Consider the following 14,183-nt stretch of genomic DNA (forward strand, 5'->3'; position numbering starts at 1 on the left):
TTTTGATTTCTTGGTTTTGGGTAGAAGACCACGGGGTTAAGTATCAACTTCATTATCATTCTTTCAATAGCTATAAACTGGCTTAGATCTTGATCGGAATTGCATTAAATATACGTATCTAGTTGGGAAGGTTTTACATTTCACAGAATTATTCATCCTTGCAATTCATGAACAGTGAATATCTATGTATTTGGTCATTTCATTTCTCTCACAGGTATTATGTAATTTTTAGACCATTGATTTTGTTTGCATTTTGATCTATTATTGCCATGACTACAGAATTTCATTTTGGTATGTTACTGTTTGTTATTGTTATGTGGAAATTTATTGGTGGTTATATCTTTATTTTGCAAGCTATCATTTTGCTCTCTTTATTAGTTTTAGTATTTTCTGTTTGTGGCGGTTTCTTTGAGTTTTCTACATAGGCAGTGAGGTCTTCTGTGAATAGAGACAGCTTCATTTGTTTTTCCCAGTCTGTGTGGTTTTATTTGTAAAATTTGTGTTATTGTGCCTCTTAGGCCATGCATTGAAATAAGAGTGTTAAGAGAGGATACCCTTGCCCTGTTATGAATAAAAGGGACAAAAGTCCAATTTTTCTCCATTGAATATGACCCTAGTGGTAAGTTTCATAGATGTACTCTATCAAGCCAACTTTTAAAACTGTTTTCAACTTTTTTGTAGGAATTTAAAATGTAAATAATCATTTTGAATGCTATCGAATGCTTATTGCAATTTGAATTTATGACTTTTTTCTTTAGTCGTTTAGTTTTTCTATATTTCATTTTTTTCCCTTGGCTAGTTGATGTAAGCTATCACATAAACTGATTTTCAAATTTTGACCCACTTTCCCATTGCTGGAATAGATACCATTTAATTGTAATATATTATTCTTGCCATACATTGTTGGATTATATTGATTAGTATTTGTTGAAGAATTTTGCATTTATTTCATGGGTAATAGTGGGAGATAGTCTTCCTTTGTTATATATTTTTATCTGGATTTGATATTACTCACAGCCTTCCAATCTATTTTGACTCATAGAGACCCTATAGGACAGAGTATAACTGTCCCCATGAGGTTCCAAGCCTTTGACTGTCGATGGAGCAGAAAGCCTCGTCTTTCTCCTATGGAGTGATGGTGATTTCAGACTGCTGATCTTGTTGTTGCAGCTTAATGATAATCCACTCTCCCACCAGGACTCCTGGATGTGATATTAGGAAACTGCCGGCTTCACAGAATGAATTAGGAAATATACGCTTTGCTTATTGCTTTCTGAAAGAGATTGTAGACAATTTATATCATTATTATTTTTCTAAAGCTTGAAGAATACAGTAGCATTTCATTAGGATATTAAATAATCTCTGCTGTTAATATCAAAATGACTCCTAAATGCTCTGAATTTTAGGAAAGGAATGAAAATTTCTTTTTGTAACATTCTCTTCCATTTTTCTATATATGAATATTTCAATTAATCACTATTATTTTAATATTGTATTTATAATGTCAGCATAGGAATTCATCTGCATCATATATATTAAAATATTTATCTAGTTCATTAAGTCCACTATTTTTACTTTTCTGGGTATTGTAAGCTTTAGAACTAGGTAACATACCCTTCCTTTCTCTGATTCTTACAAAGCTTGCATTAATCTCCTTTCTTCCCCTTTTGTCTCCTTCTTTCCTCCCTTCCTCTCAGTAGACTGGCTTTCTACCACATGGCAGAAGACGGCCTAAAATAAAATCTCAGCTCAAGGATTACTGGTCTTTGAAATACGCAAAGACCTGATTTTGGATTATTGACTCTCAACTCAGTTCTCAGAGGAAAGTGAAACTAACTTTTCTTTTTTTAGGTCTTTTTTTATTGTTGAATTGGGTCAGCCTCCATAACACACCATCATAAATTAATGTCCAGAGAGTAGGAGCAGTTATCAGCAAATGAGATTCAAGTTGAGCAGATACCTTACACTGCCACCTACAGTCCAAAAAGGGAAATACTATACTACCTAGAATCTGAGGCAAAAGTAACTTTTTAGTACATACAAATAACGCCACACTGTATCACTTAACAATATTGATGTCAGCTGTCACCAAGTCAGCTCCAACTCTGGATGAACCCACATGTGCAGAGTAGAACTGGGCTTTGGGATTTTCAAGGCTGTGACCTTTGGGAAGCAGATCACCAGGATTGGGTTTAGATTCTTCCATGTTGATTGAAAATGACAAACTTTTAGCTAGTAGTCTAATGCTTGCTCATTGGCACCACCTAGCGGCTCAGTATAATACAATAGGATATGCTATATCGTGTTGTGTTATAATGATACATAAAAAATAATAAATGACGTTTAAGTTCTTTATCATGGAGTCTTTTACAACCACATAGACATCTAATCCCATATTCCCATCACATTTAGCTACAACTTCAGTCCAGATTCCTTTTTGCACCTCAGGTACACCATCCACCGTGGTGTCAGAGGGGTGAGGAATAGTCCTGTGTCGGGGGGAGAACAGGCGCTGTCTCTGTACAACGTGTTCTTCTCGTGACTAGCATCCTGACTGCATTCAGGTTTCTGCTGTAAGCCTCTTTATCAGAAGTGATTATTCTAAGAAGCATTTCTTTTTACTCTATATCTTACTGGATTATGTCTCACTGTCAAGTACGGGGTTGACAGACCTGATCAGAATTCAAGAAATCACACACATTCTGATTTAACTCATCCACAGCAATTCCCCGATGTCTCATAGCTTATCCCGCCGCCTCTTTGTGCTTCCTGTTTCCAGTCTTCCTTCCTCTACAAACCTCTGAATTTTGTTCATGTCGAATAAGGGTAAGAGTTTTTATTTTTTCACAACGGTTCCAACAAGTTTCAAGAACACTTGGAATAAAACATTTGGTCAAAAACATTTTTGAATGACAATCAGAGGCTTAAGGAATTTGTAGGGAAATATAATGTTTTAAGGAAAATATGGTATTACAAGAAAGGACAGCTAGTCAATTTGAGCATCAAACTGAACATTGAGCACATGACATTGAAGAACATGAGATATGCAGATGTGAATAGGGATTGATTAATTAATTATCTAAATTACAAATGGCACTATATCCCTTAAATTGCTATTAAGAGCTTATGGTATAGTTTGCAATGCTTTTTTTCTCTTTCCCAATAGTTTCACCAACTAAATGGAGTCCAAAAACCAAACTCTGATTCCAGAAATCATCCTTCTGGGGCTTTCTGAAGAGGCAGAGCTGCAGCCCCTCCTCTTTGGACTGTTCCTCTCCATGTACCTGCTCACCTTCACTGGGAACCTGCTCATCATCCTGGCCATCACCACAGACTCCCACCTCCACACACCCATGTACTTCTTCCTCTCTAACCTCTCCTTTGCTGACATCTGTTTCACCTCCACCACCATCCCAAAGATGCTGATGAATATCCGCATGCAGAGCAAAGCAATTACATATGAAGACTGCATCACTCAGATGTACTTTTTCTTGCTTTTTGCAGTATTAGACAACTTCCTATTGACAGTGATGGCCTATGACCGGTTTGTGGCCATCTGTCACCCACTGCACTACATGGTCATCATGAATCCAAGATCCTGTGGCCTCCTGCTTCTGGCTTCCTAGTTATTGTCATTTCTGCACTCTGTATTAAATGCTTTAATGGTTTTACCACTATCATTTTGTACCAAATTGGAAATCTCCCATTTTTTCTGTGAACTTAATCAGGTCGTCCATCTTGCTTGTTCTGACACATTCTTCAGTGACTTAATCATGTATTTAACAACTGGATTTCTGGTTGTTATTCCACTCAGTGGAATCCTTTTCTCTTACATGAAGATTGTGTCCTCCATTTTGAAAATCACATCAGCTGGGGGCAAATATAAAGCCTTTTCCACCTGTGGGTCTCACCTTTCCGTGGTCTCCTTGTTCTATGGTACAGGTCTCGGTGTTTATCTCAGTTCTGCTGCTATTGAGAATGCCAGGGTCACTGCAATAGCCTCAGTGATGTACACTGTAGCCACACCCATGCTGAATCCCTTTATCTACAGTCTGAGAAATAAAGACATAAAGCAAGCCCTAAGAAAACTTTTCAGCTGAGAAACATCCTATATAGCTGAAACAGATCCTTACATTTAGAGAGCTACTTTTGAAAAACAAATTCAAAATTGCAAAAATCTGTATTATATTTTCCCCATTGTATATGTGCTAATGTACAGAATTTAGTCTCCTTAATATTTAAGATATAATAGAAAAATTGAAGAAATAATATGAAATTAATTCCTGCATATTTTAAAATGTGTTTACTTTAATCATATCTTCCCTCAATGGCCAGTTCTTTCAGGGTGCTTCAGCTTTCTTTAGGAAATAGATTTTCATCACAAGCCATAGAGGAATAGCATGCAGTTATCACAAAGGACCAGTGCTCATTATCATCCTGGATCATTGAAAACTGGGACTATGATTCCTCTTTTGGAAAACGTTTTTCTTGTGATTGCATACGGCATGAAACCTTCAACCCACCTGGGTTATTTTCTTTACACTGAAGTCCTGTTGAATATTTTAAGCATGAAAACTGTAAACTTGTTCTTATCAAATGTATGTTCAAATATTGGAAATGGCTTCCAGAACCACACTGAAAACCAGACCAGCTAAGCATGTTCATACCTGGGATAGAAAGGGGAAACTGATTACAAGGATCTACATATGGCCTCATCTCTGGGCACGGACAGCAGAAAGTTGGGTGAGGGGAGATGTCGGACAGTGTAAGATATGACAAAATAACACTAATTTACAAATTGTCAAAGGCTCATGATGGAGGGAGCATGGGGGAAAAGTGAGCAGCTGATGCCAAGGGCTCAAGTTGAGAAGGATGATGGCAACAAATGTACAAATGTGCGTCACACATGGATGTATGCATGGATTGTGATACACATTGTACAAGCCCCCCCAAAAAAGATAAAAAACAATATTGCTTCTACCTACTGTTGGAAATTTTAAAAATTATTGATGTGTAAAAATAATTTGATTTTTTATTGTTGTGACCATATACACCTTTAACAATCTTTAAATATTATTAATATTTTATAAATTCACAAAAAAGATTATAGAGTCAAAAGACTATTTTTCTTGACTTCCTGTACATTATTAATCTGCCATCAAGATAGTAGGAAATTCTGTTGTAATTGTTCATTCAAGAGCATTAGTATCAAAACCTCTCTAGACCTCCATTTGTTTAACTAATGAAGATCATTGTGATTGGTTCCCCCTTTCTCCCTCACCTTCCCCTTCCCCTTCTGTTATCTCTACTCTCATGATTGGTCCTGAAGGATTTATCTCTCCTAGATTCATTCCCTATGTTTCCAGCTCTTATGTGTACCAATGTAAGGTAGAATTGGGATCATGATAGTGGGGGAAGGAAGCATTAAAGAACTATAGGAAAGTTGTATGTTTCATCAGTGCTACACTACACCCTGACTGGCTCATCTCCCTGCAGCCCTTCTGTAAAGCGATGCCCAGTTGCCTACAAATGGGCTTTGGGTCTCCACTCTGAACTCCCCCTCATTCACAATGATATGATTTCTTGTCCTTTGGTGCCTAATACCTGATCCTATCGACACCTCATGATCACACAGGCTGGTGTACTTCTTCCATGTGGGCTTTCTTTTTTTTTTTTTTACTGTATTTTTATTTTTTTTAACATTTTATTAGGGGCTCATACAACTCTTAACCCAATCCATACATATACATACATCAATTGTATAAAGCACATCCATACATTCCCTGCCCCAATCATTCTCAAAGCATTTTCTCTCCACTTAAGCCCTTTGCATCAGGTCCTCTTTTTTATTCCCCTCCCTCCCCGCTCCCCCCTCCCTCATGTGCCCTTGGTAATTTATACATCGTTATTTTGTCATATCTTGCCCTATCCGGAGTCTCCCTTCCCCCCCTTCTCTGCCGTCCATCTCTCAGGGAGGAGGTCACATGTGGATCCTTGTAATCAGTTCCCCCTCTCCAACCCACTCACCCTCCACTCTCCCAGCATCACCCCTCACACCCTTGGTCCTGAAGGTATCATCCACCCTGGATTCCCTGTGCCTCCAGCCCTCATATATACCAGTGTACAGCCTCTGTCCTATCCAGCCCTGCAAGGTAGAATTCGCATCATGGTAGTTGGGGGGAGGAAGCATCCAGGATCTGGGGGAAAGCTGTGTTCTTCATCGGTACTACCTCGCACCCTGACTGACCCAGCTCCTCTCCTAAACCCCTCTATGAGGGGATCTCCAGTGGCCGATACTTGGGCCTTGGGTCTCCACTCTGCACTTCCCCTTCATTCAATATGGTATATATATATATACACATCCATGTGGGCTTTCTTGCTTCTCAGCTACATGGCCTCTTTTTAAGCTTCATGCCTTTAAGACTCCAGGCACTATATCTTTTGATAGCCAGCCACCATCAACTTTCTTCACCACATTTTCTTATGCACCTGCTTTGTCTTTAGTGATCATGTCAGGAAGGTGAGCATCATGGAATGCCAGGTTAATAGAACAAAGTATTCTTGCATTGAGGGAGTACCTGAGTAGAGACCCAATGTCCATCTGCTAGTTTAATACTAAACCTGTAAATATATGCACATACATCTTATTTCCTGATCATCATATATGAATATATTACATATGTACTTGCCTGTATTTAGACATCTATAAATGCCCTTTGCCTCCGAGGGAAGGAGAATTGGGGAAGAGAGGGGAAAGGAGGAGGTGGTACCAAGGACTCAAGTAGAAAGAAAATGTTTTGAGAATGATGAGGGCAACAAATGTACAAATGTGCATGACATAATGGATGTATGTATGAATTGTGATAAGAATTCATGGGCCCCCAATAAAATGATTTTATATTAAAACATTGCAGCTTTGTAGACCCTATCACACAGTTCAGTCCACTGAGTCAGACTCACTTGATAGCAGGGTAGTGAGTAGGTCACACAGGAATGGTGAGTGCCACACCCCTCTTCCTCCAGTGAAAAAATGTAGACTCAATCCAAAACTCTCTGCAATGCGGTCCACCTCACAGCACACAGAAAGTGATGAATAACTTCCTATGGCATTTTCAGAGGAGGTTGGGTTGGTATCAGGAAACCATCCTACTCTCAAGAAAATTGAGGCTAATATTTTCATGGTCCCTTCATCCACTGTTCTGTTTCCATGTGTTTTTCTGTTTCCATTGCTTTTATTTTCTCTGGATGGAAAGAGACAAATATTTGCACATGATATGCTGCTGCTTGTGAGCATTTAAGATTCCAGCTGCTAAGTACCGAATCAGAACACAGAGCCTTGCCCCTTGCTCACTCTGCTCTGCCAGTTGACCTTGGTGAGTCCAAGATGATGGTTCTGATCCCCCAGGCTCAGGGACTCCTTTCTCCAGGGGTTTGTTCCTGTCTAAGAGCTTTTCATAACTTAGTCCTCTCATGTCCCTGTATGTGTCCTCAAAGTGGAAAAGTCTCTGCCCACCAGAGAAAACTCCCTTCTAGGAATGAAAGTTAGAGGGAGTCTGAGTCTGGTGTGTTCATGAGAGTGCGCACCTGGATTCACCACTGAGTGGAAGTAGGAAAATGCAACTATGAAAAGAAGGCCTATTTTGGAAATGTTCCATTGTTACCTGTTGACGTGGTCCCCAGAGACTACAAATGAGAGAGGCACAAGGTGATAGATAAGAGGAGGACTGGCTGGCCGGAAGTTTAAAAAGTATCTTCAACATTTATAGATATATTTGTAACAATGGTAAAGACACAATTATACATATCTGTTTCAAATCTATAAGTATTCATGGTCCACTCCAAGACTCCTAGACCTTTCAACAAGCACCCATATTTCACGACTACTTCGGAGGGTATTTTTGAGTAAAGGAGAAAAAGATTTTACTATTATTCCTGGTAACTGAACATGCTTTGTTGATATAACAGCCAAACAGCAAATGGTAGCTTTGTCAATACTTTTAAAAATGCCCTTCCATTAAAATCAATTGGGCTTTTTCACTTATAATGGATTTTTAGTTAACCATCTTTGGAAAATATTGGCTCACCAGTAATGCATTACCCATTTCTTTTAAATGTTGGCTTTTGATATTGTCCAAAATGTATCATGTGTTCATGTTGCCACCTATCTCAACTGAAGAGAATATGGTGGCAGGAAAATTTTCTGCATAACCTTAATTTCTGCATAACATCTTACTTTAAAAATAATTTCAATCTTCAAATCATTTTATTGGGTGTACTTACAGCTCTTATCACAATCAATTCTTTTGTTGTTCTTCAGGGTCCCATGACTACAATTCTGATGTTTGGGTTTGGAAGGGATGTGAGGGTGGGCAGCTTGATCACTCGACTGCCACCAGCTGAAGATGTCAACAGAAAGTGATTAGATTGGATCCAAAACCAAGGGAAGATAAGAGATCTGCTCTGGATTTACAGTCTTCTCTGGATCTCTGGCCTGCTCCATATCTCGAGGCATCAGTTCCATGTTATCAGTTTGGCAGGGTCTAGTCTCTTTATCTATGGGGACTTGTACATGTGTAGACACTCACTGAGAATATCCTATTTCCTACTGACAGGGATGCTTTACATACATTACGTGTCTACAGTCAATTAATTTAAATCAAAACTCACTGCCATGAGTCGCTGCTGACTCATAGGTATCCTACAGAATAAGGTAGAATTCCTTTGTGGGATTCCAGGACTGCAGCTTATTTTTGGAGAAGAAGCACTGTCTTTAGGCTGATGAGCTGCTGGTCATTTTTAATTGCTAGCCTTGCAGATCACAACCCAATGTGGAAGCACTATGCCACCAGGTCTCCTAACATGGTAAAAAATACACTGTGGAGTCTGTATGGGGTTATATGTTATCTGAAGCATTTTATAAAATGCTGACATCCTGGTGAATTATGTCTACCTCTGTCCTTTATGTCTTTGGAGTAGGAAACGCATCATCCTAGAGCACCCATTGTGAGTTACCTTCCATTCTAAAAACACACCGAAATAGGCATCCTCACCTCTGGGGAAGATGGAGCCCAATGGGAGAGAAGCTGCCACTTGTCTGTCAAAGGTCACAGGGACATATTTTGTTTTTTCTTAGCTCCAGAGAAATATATTTCTCAGGGGGTATAAGACAAAAGAATACAGCCTTACGGAGGCACATGGGAATTTATACTTTAAATTGTATGTATTTCCACTAATCAACTCAAATCTACTTGTCTAATTTCAGATGAAGAGAAAATGTGACTGAATTTTCCAGAAGTGTCATGAGTGGTTCCATCTCCCTGCCCTTCCTGTGGGATCAGAATGTCACTTTCTCAGCACTACAAGGAAAACATAGTATTGGTGACTTTAGACTGTTACCTGATAACTTCTGGATGAACTGTAGCAGCATCACAGGTGCGGGGTGATTGGTGAAGAGTGAAGGCCCTTTGTAATTGATAGTATATGTAGATGCGTTAACAAGAATGACAAATAAAGGTAAATTTCATGATAAAGGTGGTGCTATGTTGTGGGATACAGAAAGATTTCTCCAAAGTTGCCCCCCTCTCCAAATATGTGCCAAATCTAGATGCTTGCTCCACACAGCAAATTACTATACACTTGGAAGGTCAAGAAAAGCAGGTTAGAGGTTACTCTCCCTAAGAGTTGTCAGTCATCTAGAGCAGTCAGATGATATAGTCTGTCCTACCCTAAATAGGTAAGGATAGTACATTGTTTCCCTGAAGGATATCCCAGGGAGGTCAAGCCCACACAAGGATGAAGAACATTAGGCAGCCATATTGAATCTAGGTTCCGCTGATCTGGTTATATGTGTAACCCTAATCCCTACCCTTCCTACTCCATGTATACCCTTAGCTCATCCCCTTCCTGTCATGCTTATGCCTATTGTACTGCAACTTCCTGTGACATGTGTGGTTACCTGTTATCATGCCCCTAAGTATATATGGGCTTTGGCCAGAAATAAAAGGGAACTCCTACTGCTCTCTCTGTCCACAATGTATGTAGACATTGCTGGTGAGATCATGGGCATCCAGGGGTGAGTATGCTACCATGAAATTTCTCTTCTCACATATTTATTGTAAAAACAGAAGGTAGCAGTAATGATAAAAAGATGCAGGATTTTTTTAAAAGTAGTAAAGAGATATAGTTCGTGGTTCGCAGGGGAATAAACTTTCAATCTAGAGACCTGGGAGGAAATCACTGTAAATGTAAAGAAAGCATACAGAGATGGGGAGAATATCCCTGTGGAGACAGGGTCTCTGAGGGTTCAGGTTAAGATGGTTTTAGAACCTTTGCAGGAGGAAGAGAAAGAGGATTATCAGTCCAGTGAGAAGTCCTATGTCTATCCAAATCTAGAAAAGCAAGCTAAAGTCTCTGTGAATGAGTATTAACTAGGTGATGAAACTTTAGAATGAACTGAAGAAGTAGGGACTGAATGGGACTTCAGTATCAGAGGGTCCAAAGGTGATAAAGCACTAGAGGAAGTGAATTCCAAGATCCAAAATGAGGTATAAATCAATGCTATGAAGCTCCCTTGCTTTCAAAGGTATGTAAAACTAAGAAACAAAACCAACAGAGTAGTAAGAAGCTTATGATCTACCCAAACTTAAATCTGGTGAGAGACAGGCAGAATTGGTATCAGGTCGATGAGAAGATTTTGGACAGAACTGAGAAAACAAAGCCTGAATCAGAAGGAGACATCTGATTAGAAGCATCTACCCAGCTGCCAGAATATAGTGTAGAGAAGCCTAGGAATCACAAAACAATCAAGCAAGACAATGCTGGATGGAGAGATGAGATTAGATCAAAAGAAATGCAAACTGAGATAGTTAACACAGAAGATGAAGTTTGGGAAGTAGAGTTTCAAGATATGCTGGTCAAGAAGACCAGCACAGAAAATAGAAGCAAAGAAGTGTAGAAAAGTACCTGTACTTTCAAGGGTAGAAAGAGGGATTACAGAAGGAGACTTAGAGATTAGAATGTCTTATCCTGTCCGAATTATTAACAGACAGCCCAGGAAACACACACAAGTAATTCACAGTGCCTTCTCCTTTGCACTGCTAAAAGATATCAAGCAGGCAGTCATTGATTATAGCCTAGACTCTCATTTTGTAATTAGCATGATAATATCTCTGGCAGACTCTGAGAACTGGATCCCTGCTGACTGACAAGCTTTGGGAAAAGTATGTCTTTCTCCTTCAGAATTTTTAAAATATCATATCTGGTGGGTTGGAACAGCACACTGAGAAGCTCGTAAAATTCAAAGAATGGGTTAAATATAGGAATTCATAAATTGCTAAGGGATGAGAATTATATCACAGTTGAGTCACAACTACAATTTACTGAGCAGGCAATAACACAGGTACGTGAGGTTTGTCTATCGACCTGGGAAAAGATAATACCAAGAGGAGAGAAAAGGCTGAGTTATATAGGTATAAAACAGTGGAATGATGATCCCTCTGTTGTCTTTGTGTCCCAATTAGAAAATTTTCTGCTGAAATGTGTAAGAAATGTGCAGGCCATGAAGGTTATCATTCACAAGCTATCCTATAATTTCACTAAGAATGATGTAAAAGTGCCTTGGGTCCTTACAAGGAACAGGGCACACTGTTAGATTATCTCAGAATATGCAGGAATATAAGAACATGTGAGTACAGGGCAAACTTACTAAGTGCTGCTGTAGCAAATCGCACCAGGCATAAAGGAAAATGCTTTAGTTGCAGGAATATAGGTCATCTTCAAAGAGAGTGCAGGCAGCACAGGGTAGTCAGCCTGGATGGGCAAAGGGAGCTGAGGCCTGCGTCAGAGCGTGGGCCAGGACAAACTACCTTGGGTTTAAAAGTACCTGGATTTTTTCCCCTGCTAGAGGAAAAGAAGTAGTTGGGTGAGTCAATGTTGCTCAAGATTCAGCAGTAAGGGATTTCCGTTAGCAAATGCTTCCATACTGGGAAAGAAGGAAAGGAGCTTGAACCAAACCTTGTCAAAGAGAATGTAGAAGGCAAGGCCTCTGTCTAACCCAGCAAAAGTATGTTTGAAAGGTGGCAAGCACAGGTATCCTCCAACCTCACAGCAGGAGACCAAACCTGGCCAAACATGCAAAAACTCAGCCTCTGTTCTCCCTACAGAAAATTTGACTAACCAAAGAGAGGCTCAAAAGTCCTTGTAGCAGCCTGTTGATTCCAAAAGGCAGAGGCCTCTTATTGAAAGAGGGATACAGTTTTTATCAGGAAGATATAACCTAAGTCCTCAAGGATTTCAAATTGATTCTGGAGTTATTCAAAGTTAGGAGCTAAAGCCAAAAACTGTAATTGAACCAGAAATTATTAAGAGTGATACTTGGGGTCCACTACCTAAAGGAACTATAGGAGGTTTATTAGGAATATCTAACTTAATTCACAAAGTGTTCAGATTGTTGCTCAAGTTAAGGATGAGGACAATTGTGAAGAAATTGTCAGTGATTAAATCTGATATACCAGGGTTTATAAAGAAGGAAAAACTCTTCAGGAAATTTTTGTTTCCTTGCATTTCTAAAGTGAAAATTAATACCTATCAGGAAAGAGTACTTGAGAAGTCTGACCACCCGATAAATCGAGTGGTCTTTTGGAATGCTGTTGAGGGGGAATAATAGCACCCCCACATGGAATTAGGAAAAAGGGTTTTCGAATCTGGATATGGGGTCATTTACATAGGGCATATCCTTAAGGGGGGGGGCCTAAGACCCTCCCATTAATTTCCTCTGAATCTGGCATGGAAGGAATGAAGGAAGTTAACCAAGACAGAACATTGCAAGATGGTAAAATCGTACAGTGTAAAAAACCTGAAGGGCAATATGGCTTAATTGAACTTCTAACCTTATTGGCAAACTTAGAGAAAAAATGTCTGTTTGGTAAGTTAGTTCAAAAACAACTGGGCAAATTTATTAAGAATTTTTTCAGTCCTTCATGTTATTCTGAATGTGTTAAGAGGCTCACTCTAAATGCAATGGACTCGCCTCATTCTCAGAAAGCTAGGAGTCATGGAACCATGAGTGTGAGGGGCTGGTTCCCCCACACTATGTTAAAGTGCCTGTTTTAAGACAGTGATTCTAAATACATGGAAATGGTTTCTCTTTCTAACCTGTCTTCTCTGGTGCTGGCATATATTCAAGCGGTCTTCTTCTGTCCACAGCTCTCTCCTTGTTTGACTGCATATCCTTTCCACACCATTGATGGAGGGTCTGTTACCCTCATTCAACTCTTTGTTCACATAGCAACTCAGAAAACCCTGATTTATCATTAAATTATAATCTGGAAATGAAGAAATGAGTAGACTATTCCCCTCCTTACAAATATCTTACATTCTACATAGCATAAGACATGATAAGTAAATGCTGTATAAGATGGTACTGCACTCCTTCTGAAATGGATCGTATTGTTGTTTTCCTTCCTGGGGAGTTTTTGTCGAGGTTCACAGAGAAGCTTATGGTCACACTGAGCTTTGAAGGAGGACGCAGGCATGGACTAATGTGGGGATACTTAAGACCATAAGGTTTGCTTAGGAGATCACACATTATAGTTCATAGCTGATGAACAATGAAAGCAAGGATTGGAGAGTGAAGTTTGAGTGTGGCCAGGTAGGCAGCAGCCGGATAACAGAGATTCTTATAGTGAGCCTGCAGGAGACGGGCAATTCTGAAATTAGCGGAGAGTCGATTCAGAGTTGATGGCAGAGGATGTCTACCCTCAGACTTGCCCTGTGGAGACCTTGCCCCGGTGAAAGTGAAGAACACACTATTGCTCGTGTGAAAACCACAGAGAGATGAATAGTGGGAAAAGCACAGTAAAATTTGGGGGTGAATCTGCGAGGTTTTGAATTATAAGACCTCTAAAAATTCATGGAATACAGTTAGACATTTTAATTTCATTAGTTAAGGTTTTAACTCTCCTTTAAAATAAGCATCAGAATTTGGGTTTCAGAGGTGACGAATATGATAGTTAAAGCTGTAGTTTTTCTTATCCAAGGCAGGTAGTGAACTCGGGGTAAAGCTCACAGCTCATTGTTTTCAAGAAGTTTTTTTTTCATATAACTAAAATGTTATTTGACTGAATTTTGGTGTTTGAATAATTCTTATTGTTGTTGTTATAGAAAAATTACAAATACAGTAATGA

The 14,183-nt window shown here is 39.3% G+C and overlaps 1 pseudogene; it reads left to right on the top strand.

Moving 5' to 3' along the window:
- The first annotated feature begins 3,179 nt into the window (after window positions 1-3,179).
- Window positions 3,180-4,100, top strand: LOC142452346 (olfactory receptor 7A10-like; annotated as a pseudogene).
- The last annotated feature ends 10,083 nt before the right edge of the window (window positions 4,101-14,183 follow it).

The sequence above is a fragment of the Tenrec ecaudatus genome, chromosome 1 (assembly GCF_050624435.1).
Source record: "Tenrec ecaudatus isolate mTenEca1 chromosome 1, mTenEca1.hap1, whole genome shotgun sequence".
NCBI classification, from domain to species: Eukaryota; Metazoa; Chordata; class Mammalia; order Afrosoricida; family Tenrecidae; genus Tenrec; species Tenrec ecaudatus.